Raw genomic sequence first — 11988 nt, 5'->3', positions numbered from 1 at the left:
ATACAACTACCCTATGATTCAGCAACTGCACTAAGTATTTACCCAAAGAATACAAGAATACTAATTTGAAGGAATATGTGCACCCCTATGTTTATAGCAGCATTATCTACAACAGCCAAATTATGGAAACAGCCCAAATGTCCACCAACTACTGAATGGATAAAGAAGAAATGGTGTATATGCAATGGAATAGTACTCAGCCATACAAAAGAATGAAATCTTGCCATTTTCAACAGCATGGATGGAGCTAGAGAGTATTATGCTAAGCGAAATCAGTCAGAGAAAGTCAAATACCATGGATTTCATTCATATGTGGAATTTAAGAAACAAAACAAACAAGCGAAGGGGAAAAAAGAAGAAAGAGACAAAGCAAGAAACAGATTCTTAATTATACAGAACAAACTGATGGTTGCCAGAGGGAAGGAGACTGGGGGGATGGGTTAAGTAAGTCTTGAGGGTTAAGAAGCTCACCTGTGATGAGCACAGGGTAACATATGGAAGTATTGAATTACTATATTGTACACCTGCAACTAATATAACACTGTATGGAATTAAAATAAAACTAACTAGAATTAAAATAAAATCTTAGAAAAATATCAGGCTTTGTTCATTTTGGGCTTTGAAAGAAAATGTCTAGCTACATTGGACAGACTTCCCTGGACCAGAGTGTGCACCTGTGGTGGGTCTTCTATATTGGATGGTAAGTCATCTCCCATCTAATTGAGTCTTCCAATCATGGGTCTTCCTTTGGAAGATGGCTAATGGATTAAATCAAAACCCAGAGATGGCTGATGAGGGAAATCAGAGAGAGAAAGAGAGAGAGAGAGAGAGAGAGAGAGAGAGAGAGATAAAGACCCCAAGAATAACAGAGTAGCTGACTGGCTATTAGAATTCCTTACAAGAAGTCTCCCAGTTTTCAGGTTGCCCGGCTCTTCCTTGTAAACTGAAAAAGCCGTATGAAATCAGTCAGTCAAAAAGAAGGCATGGCCTTTCCCATTGCCAAGCCACTCTCCATGTAGGGGTGGGGAGAACACAAGGAGACATCAGGAGCCAGGCTCTATGCATACAACTATGCACATACTGTAAGGGCGGTGTTATTACTCCCATTTCACAGATGAGAAAACCAGGATTCAGAAAGAATAAACAGAAGTGGCAGAATCCAGATGTATGCAGTTAACACCTTGAGTTATAAATACAGTATCTGTTTTTATATCATTCTCCTCCACCACTCTGTGAGCTAGTTGATGTGAAGACCAGTCCTACTTAACTTTGTGTTTCCAGCTCCTGACACAAAGCCTAGCACACAGTAGGCTTCTACTAAAGTCTGCATCTATTAGTCAGTAACTAATAACCCCATCACTAATTGACTAACTGACATTAGCTAATTATCATATATCCCAAACAGATATAATATATAATCAAACCGAATACATACATCCAATTTCTAATAACCCGTGGGAATTTTCCCTTGGCCCTGCTGCAACTTCTAATGAATCCTGGGATCCCATGGAGCAGTCTAGAGACTCTCAGTAGAAGAAAATGCATTACCAAGAATGTCAGTCCATTGTGCTAGGACTTCCAACTTCATTTCAATGCATTGTATGCCTAAATTATTCAGGTCATGGAATAGTTAAGCAGATTTCTTTTTACCTAAAATTATCCCTCCTTCCACTCCCCACACACCAGAGAGCCCATCAAAATTGTTGTATACAATTTGATTCTTTAGGGATTGTCCTCAGTGAGAAGTATGATTTTCTTAGGTCCCAAGAAGCAAAATGTTTCATGGCCATCTGATAGGTTGTGTTTTGTGCCTTGCTGGAAACCAATTGCCCAGCTGTTCCTTAGTGTTGGCTCATTGTTCCTCTATATCAGAGCTGATAGCTCTATTCCTTCACCATGGCCAAGAATTCCCAGAGTGCACCATTTTGTGTACTATAAATCATTAATATTTTAAACTAAATGCCTGTTGCTATAAAGGTCCAGTAAGTACGTTTATAATTTTTCTGGTTTTGTGACTTTTAAACCCAAAACCACAAATAAAAACCACTTTATTTTGTTTTGCTTTATGATCAGCTACTCTTAAAAATAGAGATTGATGCCTCTGCATTAATTTATTACTTTGTGACTTATTAGAAAGTATTATCCCATATATTGGTTTATTTGGCCCTTGGAACAACCTGGGAAGTGTTATTATCTCCATTTTACAAGTGAGAAGTCAGAGGTTGAAAGAGGTTTTATAATTTGCCCAAGGTCACACAGCTAATAACTGGCAAAGCCAGGACTAAATCTAGGTCTTTGAATAGCCAATAGCATTCTCTTTGCATTGGAAAGAACCTTAGTGATATTTAATTCTGAGCCCAAATGAGAAACTGTAGCTCAAAGAGGCTGAATGACCTTCTGGAGCTCATCTGTCTGGCAGATTTGCTCACAGCAGATGAGGAGCATTCAGTCTCCACTCTTCACATGCTACCTTAAGGATCCACCATGTTCAAAATCACACATATACCTCAAGGTATAGAAGTGATTTTATTATTAATCATTTAGTAATTAGGCTGAGTAAACTGAAAAATACTGGTCACATTCCTTTTTCACAAACCTCCAAGAGACTCTCCAAATAGCTGTGCTAAAATATTGTGCTGAAGAATGCTTAAAAACAGGCTGAGAACATTTTTAGATGGTGCTGTGATATTCTTATGGTGCTCAAATAGTATGTATTTTTCTGTATTTGGCCAGTGAAATTGATGCTATAGGGATTCTGTGACTGCCATGCCTGGTGCCAAAGTAGATATGCCCTACGAGAGCAAAATCCATGGACATTCAGAAAAGGAGGGACCTAAAGAAACTTCTCTGATAGAAGTGCAATGAGTATTATTTTGGTGTATGCTATGGAAATTCAAGAAATATCATATTACTCCATTTGCCCTAAATGTTCATTAAAGCACTTACTTTGTGCCAAGCACTGACCTAAGAACTTTAAATGTATCAGATAAATCCTATTTGCCCCTGTTGCTCCCTCTCTTGAGTCATACAACAATGTTGGATTATTTGGCAGGGGTTTGGGCAGTGTGGCTCCCCAGCCACTAAACTCTTTAGCTTCCACAACACCCATGCCCACTGCCAGCTCTCTGGGCAGGCTGGACTCTCTCTGGAATCACGTGGCATTAAAGCACAGGTCCCAGACCCTAAATGAATCCAACCCTAGAGGCCATCCCCAATACTCCAAATCTTGAGTTTACCATTCCACTTCCTGCACCCTCAATGCAGTCTCTTGAACTGATTTGTACTCCCCCAGACAAAAGCCTTATGGCTCCTGGGTAAGGGCTCCTGGAGCTATAAATTTTATTCTCCACTTGGGTTGTCAAATTGAGCAAACATAAATATAGAATGTGTAGCTAAATCTGTATGTCAGATAACAAATAATTGGGGGGGGTGTACTTAGACTAAAGAATTATTACTAGTTTATCTGAAATACAAATTTAACTGAGCATCCCATATGTTATCTGGCAACCCTACCTGCACTCTCTCTTTCCCCAGCTTTGCAACATAAAAGCCATCAGGAACTCTCTAAGGATGGGGAGCCCAAACTCAGAACACAGAGGCTACTTGGATAGAGAAGCAAAGAATGTAAAAATATCTCACCTTTGTTTGAGTCTCCTATGGCAGTGAGACTAAAGCACAAATGAATAGCTCAAGGATTACCCTGCCACTGAAGCAAGGTGATAGTTAACAGCAAGATTTTTAGAGTACTGCCTCTGTGACAAGGCAAATTTGGGATTCAAACCTAGAGTAGATTCTTGGCATTCACAGGGTCCAGTCCTGAGGCCTTCACACACACCCCCACCCCCAGGTTCATGAATATCATGTTAGTGTAGTTCAGTTGAAAATTTTAAGTCATCCTTCAGGCTCTTAATGATCCCTATATATTCAGGATTCGAAAGTCAGTTATAAAATAGTCTTCTGGCTAAAAAATGATGAGATGCCTCTTAGCTTTTCCTAGATTTCAGTCACCAGATCTACCACTGACTTTCATTTCAGGCCATTTTTCATTAAGAAATACGTTCTCATATTGTACGGCTCGTACATGAGTCTGGGTCTGGCCACAGCCAGCGAGTCCAGGGCTGAGGCAGGAGCTGAGACCTCTCAGGCTGTGCAGACAAATGGAATTCAACCAGTAAGCAAAATGGGAACTCAGCTTATAGGAATTACAACCAACACCTCAGGAGGCAATAACGGATGACTTGGACATTGTGGTTTCACTTCCAAGTCTACACAAAGAACTAATGTGTCCAATTTGTTTGGATATTTTGAAGAACACCATGAAGAGCAAAGGAGTGTTTACATAGGTTTTGTGCAGACTGCATTACCACAGCCCTCGGAAGTGGCGATAAAGAATGCCCTACCTGTAGGAAAAGGCTAGTTTCTAAAAAATCACTAAGACCAGCCTCAAACTTTGATGCACTCATCAGCAAAAGTTATCCAAGTTGTGATGAGTGTGAAGTTCATCAAGAGAGAGTATTAGCCGGGATCAACAAGCAATAATCAGCAGGCACTCAGTCACAACACTCAGGAAGGACGGAAGATACAGGCCAGGAACAGACTACAGAGAGGCAAGAAACAACAGATTGAAGATAGTAGTGGAGCAGAAGACACTGGTGACAGTTCTTCACTGTAGCAATGCTTCTGCACACAGTAATCAGGAAGCAGGACCTAGTACCAAACAGACCAAAACATCTGATGATTCCCAGCTTGAGCTTGATAAGAGCAGTGCAACAGTGGCAATTGATCCAGTAGTGGATGGTGCCAGTGAAATTGAGTAAGTATTCAGGACTCCCCCACACTAATGGAGAAAGATAATAGTGCACAGAGAAGATACCTCAAAACTTCAGGTGATGCCACTGTTGATCACTTAATCCAAGTCTCTGGCTGAAAGGTTAGCTTTGGAAGAACTTGAAAACAAAGGAGAATCAAAGCAGGTGACCCTTGATACAGCCAGTGAGAAGCAGTAGACCATTTACATAGCAACAGCCAGCGGGCAGTTCACTGTATCAAATGGCTCTTTTTCTTTGGAATTGGTCAATGAATAATACTGGAAAGAGAACAAACACATGGGACTTTATTATGCACCCACAAAGGAGCTTTTACAAGTTGTATGTTTTCACAAACTCTGATTTCATCTGGAACACCCTTCTGACCCAGAAATTTTTCATAGTTCTGTATTCTTTTCTTTTTTAAAATATTTTAAGTAATCTCTACACCCAACGTGGGGCTTGAACTCACAACCCTGAGATCAAGAGTAACATGATCTATTGACTGAGCCAGCCAGGTGCCCCCACAGTTCTGTGCCTTAAGTGATGATTCAGTTGGCTATCCTTTTCCCTCCGCTCAAGATTTTTCTTAGGCTTACAGAATGTTAAGTAATATGTATTTTGACTTTTTTCCCTAGAGTCTTATATATTTATAGTTTCCTATATAAGCTGTAGTGTCTTCACGAAGACCAAGGCTCAAATTCACTGTGCCTAGGGGTGCCTGGGTGGCTGTCGGTTGAGCGTTCAACTTCCGCTCAGGTCATGATCTCACGGTGGCTTGTGAGTTTGAGTCCGGCGTCGGGCTCTGTGCTGACAGCTCAGAACCTGGAACCTGCTTCATATTCTGGGTCTCCCTCTCTCTCTCTGCCCCTCTCCTGCTCATGCTGTCTCTCTCTGTCTCTCAAATATAAACATTAAATTTTTTTTTAATTCACTGTGCCTAAAAAACAATTTTCATAAGATTATTATTTTCATGGTATTTTCTTTCATAATATCTCATTTTTTAAAAAGGTTCTTTATGAACTTAGTGTCCATTTGCCATGCAGTGTTATTTTTTTCCATTTTTTCTTTCTAATTTTGGAATTTCTGATCTTGGGGAAGAGAAACAAACAAAATGTCAAGTTCTATGACAACTTGGTTCATTTACAGATTTCACGGAAGAAAGGAAAATTAAATTGGTCTTATGTAGTCTTCAAGTGTAGATTTAAAGAGGACTTTTTTTGTATTAGCTTTTTTGTTACTTCAGTCCCTTTATTATATGTATTTGATGCTTTCTCCTATTAAAATACCAGAGATATGGAGATATTTTGCACTTCATCCTTTTTTTTTTTAATGTTTATTATTTGAGAGAGAGACAGAGAGACAGCAAGCAGGGGAGGGGCAGAGAGAGAGGGAGACACAGAATCAGAAGGCTCTAGGCTCCGAGCTGCCAGCAGAGCCTGACGCAGGGCTCGAACCCACAGACCATGAGATCATGACCTGAGCCGAAGTTGGCTGCCCAACTGACTGAGCCACCCAGGTGCTCTGCACTTTATTCTTTAATGAGAAGATATGTTCAAAGTTTCCCTTATTCTTTTCTTATTGGTAACCATGTAAGTCTCAAGAATAATGTGGCACGTGGAACTAACAATTGGAAAAAAAAATAGTTTGTTTCTGTTTGAAAAGCGTATTCAGCATTTTGGGTGGTCCTATCAGTTTATAAATTTGGTGCTGTGCTAATCACACTCCAGAGAAGCAAGTTAATGGGGCTTGAGATTTGCCCTAGTGAAAGAAAATTCTCTGGAAGAATGTCAGCAAGTTGGGTAAAGTCATTCTCCTTTTCTTAATTTAGTTTTATATTGAAGGACAGTGTTGGGCATTTGGCTTTATGAAGACAGATCAGAAATAAGATTGCCTGTGTGTTATTTTTTCATCATTGTCCTGATTCCAGGTATGTTTCCAAGTTTATATTATCACAGTATTTATGAAGACTTGTTTGCATTGAGAAATTAACCCCAAAGGGTTTTTTTGTTTTGTTTTGTTTTGTTTTTGTTTTTTCGCCAGAAGTGAGTAGTCCTCCAGTATCATTGCATTTAAATAACATATTTAGTCATTGTAAATATTTATTTGTCATTTTTGACAGATTGGGGCCAGCTTCATGTTTTAAGTCTTCAGCCCAATATGAAAACTTACTGGTTCATTAATTTTTTTAACGTATTATTGAAAATATTTAAAATCTGTTTTTACAGTTTTATTGGTAACCTGTGCCATGAAATTTGGTGACCACCAAAAATCAAGGGAAATTTTTGTATTCAATTCCTTTTCTGGTGTAATGTTAAACTATATGGATTATTATTTTTTTAATTTTTTAATACTTATTTACTTTTTTGAGAGAGACAGAGCCTGAGGTGGGGAGGGGCAGAGAGAGAGGGAGACAGGGAGACACAGAATCCCAAGCAGCCTCCAGGCCCTGAGACTGTCCACACAGATCCCGACACGGAGCTTAAACTCACAACCCATGAGATCATGACCTGAGCTGAAGTTGACGCTTAACTGACTGAGCCACCCAGGCGCCCCTTAAGTTGTACAGATTATTAATGCATGTCCACTGAATATAACCCAGTTTTGTAATACAGCTGCTTAGATTTTATTGGTGACATTAGATTAGTGGATGCATTAAATAACTAAATTCCCATTGTGATTAACTGAGAAAAAAAAAAAAAAGAAATACCACTTGACACCACTAGGATTACTATGACAAAAAAGACAATAACAAATGTTGGTGAAGAAGTGGAGGAATTGGAACCCTGATACATTGCTGGTGGGGATATAGAATGGTGCAACCATTCTGGAAAACAGTCTGACATTTTTTTCCTAAGGTTAAGTATACGGTCGCCACATGATGCAACAGTTTCATTCCTAGGTTATACCCAAGAGAAATAAAAACATATGTCCACACAAAAATTTGCACATGAATGTTCATAGCAGCGTTTTGCATAGTAGACCAAAGGTGGAAATAAATCAAATGTCCATCAATGATAAGTGAATAAACAAAATGTGGTCTATCCATACAACGGACTATTATTCAGCCATAAAAGAAAAGAAATACTGGTATATGGCGCAACATGGATGAACCCTGAAAATGCTATGCCTAGTGAAGGAAGCCGATCACAAAAGACCACATATTGTACAATTTCATTCACTTGGAATGTCCAGATTAGGCAGATCTATAGAGACAGAAAGTAAGTTAGTTAGAAAGTAAGTTAGCCTAAAGCACAGCACAGAGGAATGGGAAAAATAGGAGGAAAGGGACGGCAGGTTTCTTCATAGGGTAAGATGGTAGGTAAAAATTGATTGTGGCGAAGGATGTACAACTCTGGATATTCTAAAAACCACTGAATTGGACACTTTAAATAAGTGAATTGCATGGCATGTGAATTATAGCTCAGTAAAGCTGTTGTTAAAAAGCAGAGCAAGTTTTTATTGTTTGTGACCCAGTTTTAAGAGGAGTAGGGAAAAACAAAAGAGCACTGAGACGTAATGTTGGGTGGCTAGTTAGCTAAGTCACTAGCTAAGTGGCTTCTGAAACTTCACTTGTAAAATTACAACTCTGGAAGGCAGTCATTGCAGAGTCAAATTATGAATGCTAAATCCATTACAAAAGCCAGTAGTCTACTTTCCTTCTGTGCCTTCTCGTGAAAAGATTCAAAGCGCCTAAATAGCAAGTAGTGTGAAACAATAGCAGCTGTTTATTAAAGACTATTTTTTAAATGACATCTTCTTCAATAATGATACCTAGAATGTTCCATGCTAAAGAAGCCATAATTTCACATTTGCTCAAGACTTGATTTGATTTAGCCCGTATGACACAAATCTTGGATAAAGCATGCAAACAACTTAATTTCATTTCCTCATTAACCAGAACTGATGAGGGAAAAATTAATGAGAGAACCAATAAGATGTTATAAGCTGTTCAAAGAATCCCCTGTACCACATATATATAAGAGTATCAAGAATGATGAGATATAATTGGTTAAATCAACTACATGAGAGTCTCCTAAGTCTTAGCCTCACAAATCCGACTGAGTGGCTGTGGTGTTGCAAGGGCTGCTTAGCTGAAAAGGGACTGGTCTGACTTGAGATTTCTTTAATCTAGCTTCCTGTAGTTGGTAGGTTGGGAAAGACAGTATTATTTTCAAAAATCATTTAAGAATTTCACAAGACTAAAACTCAACCTTGACCTCATCTTACTTCACACTCCACATCCAGTCTGTTAGGAAGGAAATCCTGTTGATCTTAAAGTTATCCGGGATCTGACCACTTCTCTGACCTTGGTCGGAACCACTATCATGTCCCACCCGGATATTGCTATGGTCTCCCTGCTTCTACCCAAATCTTCCTGCAGTCTCTTTTCAACTTGGCAGTCAGAGGATCCTTTTAAATCAGGAGACAGATTGTGTCACTTCTCTGCTCAGAACCCTCTTGGGATTTCCATCTGAAAGTAAAAGCCAAAGTCCTGGCATTGACCTCCAAGGGCTCACATGATCTGCACTGATCCCTGCTCGTCAACCCTCTAGACTTCTTCCCTACTTCTCCCTCACTCTCTCTGCTCCGTTGGCCACCTTCCTGAGCCTCAGACACACCTGACAGCTCTTAGGGCCTTTACTTTGTTCCTTCTGCCTGAAATGTTCTTCCCTCAGTTCCCTGGCTGGCTCCTTCACCTCCTGCAAGCCATTGCTTTATGTTCACTTTAGTAAGGTTAACCCATTCTATTTTCTATTACTTTCTGTGCTCATTCCCACTATTAATTTCCAATTGCTGCTGTAACAAATTACCATTAAAAAGTTGCTTAAAAAAACACAAATTGATTATCTTACAGATCCGGGAGGTAAAAAATCCAAATTAAGTCTTATAGGACTAAAATCAAGGTGTCAGCAGGGCTGCATTCCTTCTGGAGTCTCCAAAGAGAATCTATTTCCTTGCTTTTCCCAGCTTCCTGAAGCCTCCTGCATTCCTGGGCTCATGGCCTTTCCATCTTCAAAGTCAGCACCATGGCATTTTCAAATCTCCCTCACCCCCGCTTCCATTGCCACATCTCCTTCTCCAACTCTGGCTCTCCTACCCTCCCTCTTTCCCTTAAAAGGACCCTTGATTACATTGGGTTGACCCAGATAGTCCAGGATAAACTCCTCATATAAAATCCTTCATCATATCTACAAAGTGCCTTTTGCTATTTAAGGTAATATATACACAGGTCTCAGACATTAGGACATGGGCATCTTTGGGAAGCCATGACTTTGTCTAGCATTAATGATTCTCTTACCTTACCCTAGGTTTTCTTTTTTTCCAAAATACTTATCAACTTTAACATGCTTTACCTATCTACTAGATTTATTGTTGGTCATCCCTCCGCCATAATGTGAGCTCCATGAAGACATGAATCTTTGTGTCTTTTTTTTTTTTTAACTGATATACCTCTAGCAACTAGAATAGTCCCTGGCATATAGTAGATGTTCAATGAATATTTGTTGATTGAAAGAAAAGGAGGTACTCATCTAGATAAATCAAGAAGAGAAAATATCTTTGTTTATCTTTCCAAACATGTCAAACAGGAGAGGAAACAGAAGGAGCCTGTTCCACAGCAGCCAGCTTTCTGAACTGATTTGTAAACATGGAAACCTAGCGGTTCTCCAACTTCTCTGTGTACAAACATAACCTGAGAGACTTATTTACAAATTCAGGTTCTCTAGCCCCATCCTTCCCAAGTCCAGATTTAGATTTGTTAAGTCTTGAGTGGGGCTCAAGCCAACCCCACTGGGCTGAGGGCTATAATCCATGTTGGGCAAACATTGCTGGTGCCTCCTTGGTAAACCTTCCAAAGCAGAGGTTCTCAACCTTTGCCTGCACAATGGAACTTCCTAAGGAGTTTCATAAACTATCAATGCCTATACCCTATCCCCAGCAATTCTGTTACTTGGTCTGGGGTACAGCACGGGCACTGGGATTTTTAAAGCTCCTGCTTATTTCTAATGTGCATCCGTGGTTGAGAACCACTGTTCTGTAATAATCAGACTCACTCAGATTTTACATGGCTGCCCATGATAAAGACTATATTTCCAAGTCTTTCTTGCAGTTAGATGAGGCCAAATGAGATTTGGACACACCAGGCAACCTTCCTCAAAAGATGGCACATACCCCTCCCTCCTCCTTTTTCTTTCCCTCCCTCCTGCTACTTAGGATGCCCTCTTGAACAAGACCACACGAGTGGAGCCACTGGATGGAAGGAGCTTAGGCAACAAAAGCAAAAACAAATGGGACTACGTCAAACTTAATAACTTCTGTGCACCAAAGGAAACAATGAACAGAGTGAAAAGGCAACCTAAAGAATGGGAGAAAATGTTTGCAAATCATGTATCTGGTAAAAGAATAATGTCCAGAATGTATAAGGACCTTCTAAAACTCAACAATAGAAACAAAATAACCTGATTATTAAAAGGGCCAAAGGACTTGAATACAATTTCTCTGTTCTCTATTTCTCATTTGAAGAAATACAGATGGCCAACAAGCATATGAAAATTCATCATAAAAGAATTGCAGATCAGAACTACCATGAGATATCACTTCACACACATTAGGATGAAAATAATAGAAAATAACAAGTATTGGCAAGAATGCAGGGAAGTTGGAGCCCTTGTGCACTAGTGAGAAAAATGATGCAACCATCATGAAAAGCAGTATGGAGGTTCCTCCAAAAAATTTGAAAAAGAATAACTAGGGCCACTTGGGTGACTCAGTTGGTTAAGCATCCAACTTTGGCTCAGGTCATGACCTTGTGGTCATGAGTTCAAGCCCCATGTCAGACTCTCTGCTGTCCATACAGAGCCAGCTTTATATCCTCAGTCTCCTTCTCTCTCTGCTCCTCCCCCCTCAAAAATAAATAAATTAAAAAAAATAATAACCATATGGCCTAGAAACCCCACTTCTGGGTATATATCCCCAATGTCCATCAACAGAAAAATGAGTAAAAAAAAAAAAAAAAAAAGAGAGAGAGAGAGAGAGAGAGATACCTACAATGGAAGATTATGCAGCTTAAAAAACAAGGGAATTCCCTTACATGCTACAACCTGGATGAACCTTGAGAACAATATGCTAAGTGAAATAAGACAGTCACAAAAGCACAAATATTTTATGACTCCATTTATAT

The 11988-nt window shown here is 39.5% G+C and overlaps 1 pseudogene; it reads left to right on the top strand.

Moving 5' to 3' along the window:
- The first annotated feature begins 3191 nt into the window (after positions 1–3191).
- LOC125928648 (E3 ubiquitin-protein ligase RING2-like) lies at positions 3192–5168 on the top strand (annotated as a pseudogene).
- Positions 5169–11988: the final 6820 nt, after the last annotated feature.

The sequence above is a fragment of the Panthera uncia genome, chromosome E3 (assembly GCF_023721935.1).
Source record: "Panthera uncia isolate 11264 chromosome E3, Puncia_PCG_1.0, whole genome shotgun sequence".
Lineage (NCBI taxonomy): Eukaryota > Metazoa > Chordata > Mammalia > Carnivora > Felidae > Panthera > Panthera uncia.
Note: the sequence above shows the minus strand (reverse complement) of the source record. Positions and strands in the feature narration are given on the sequence as shown.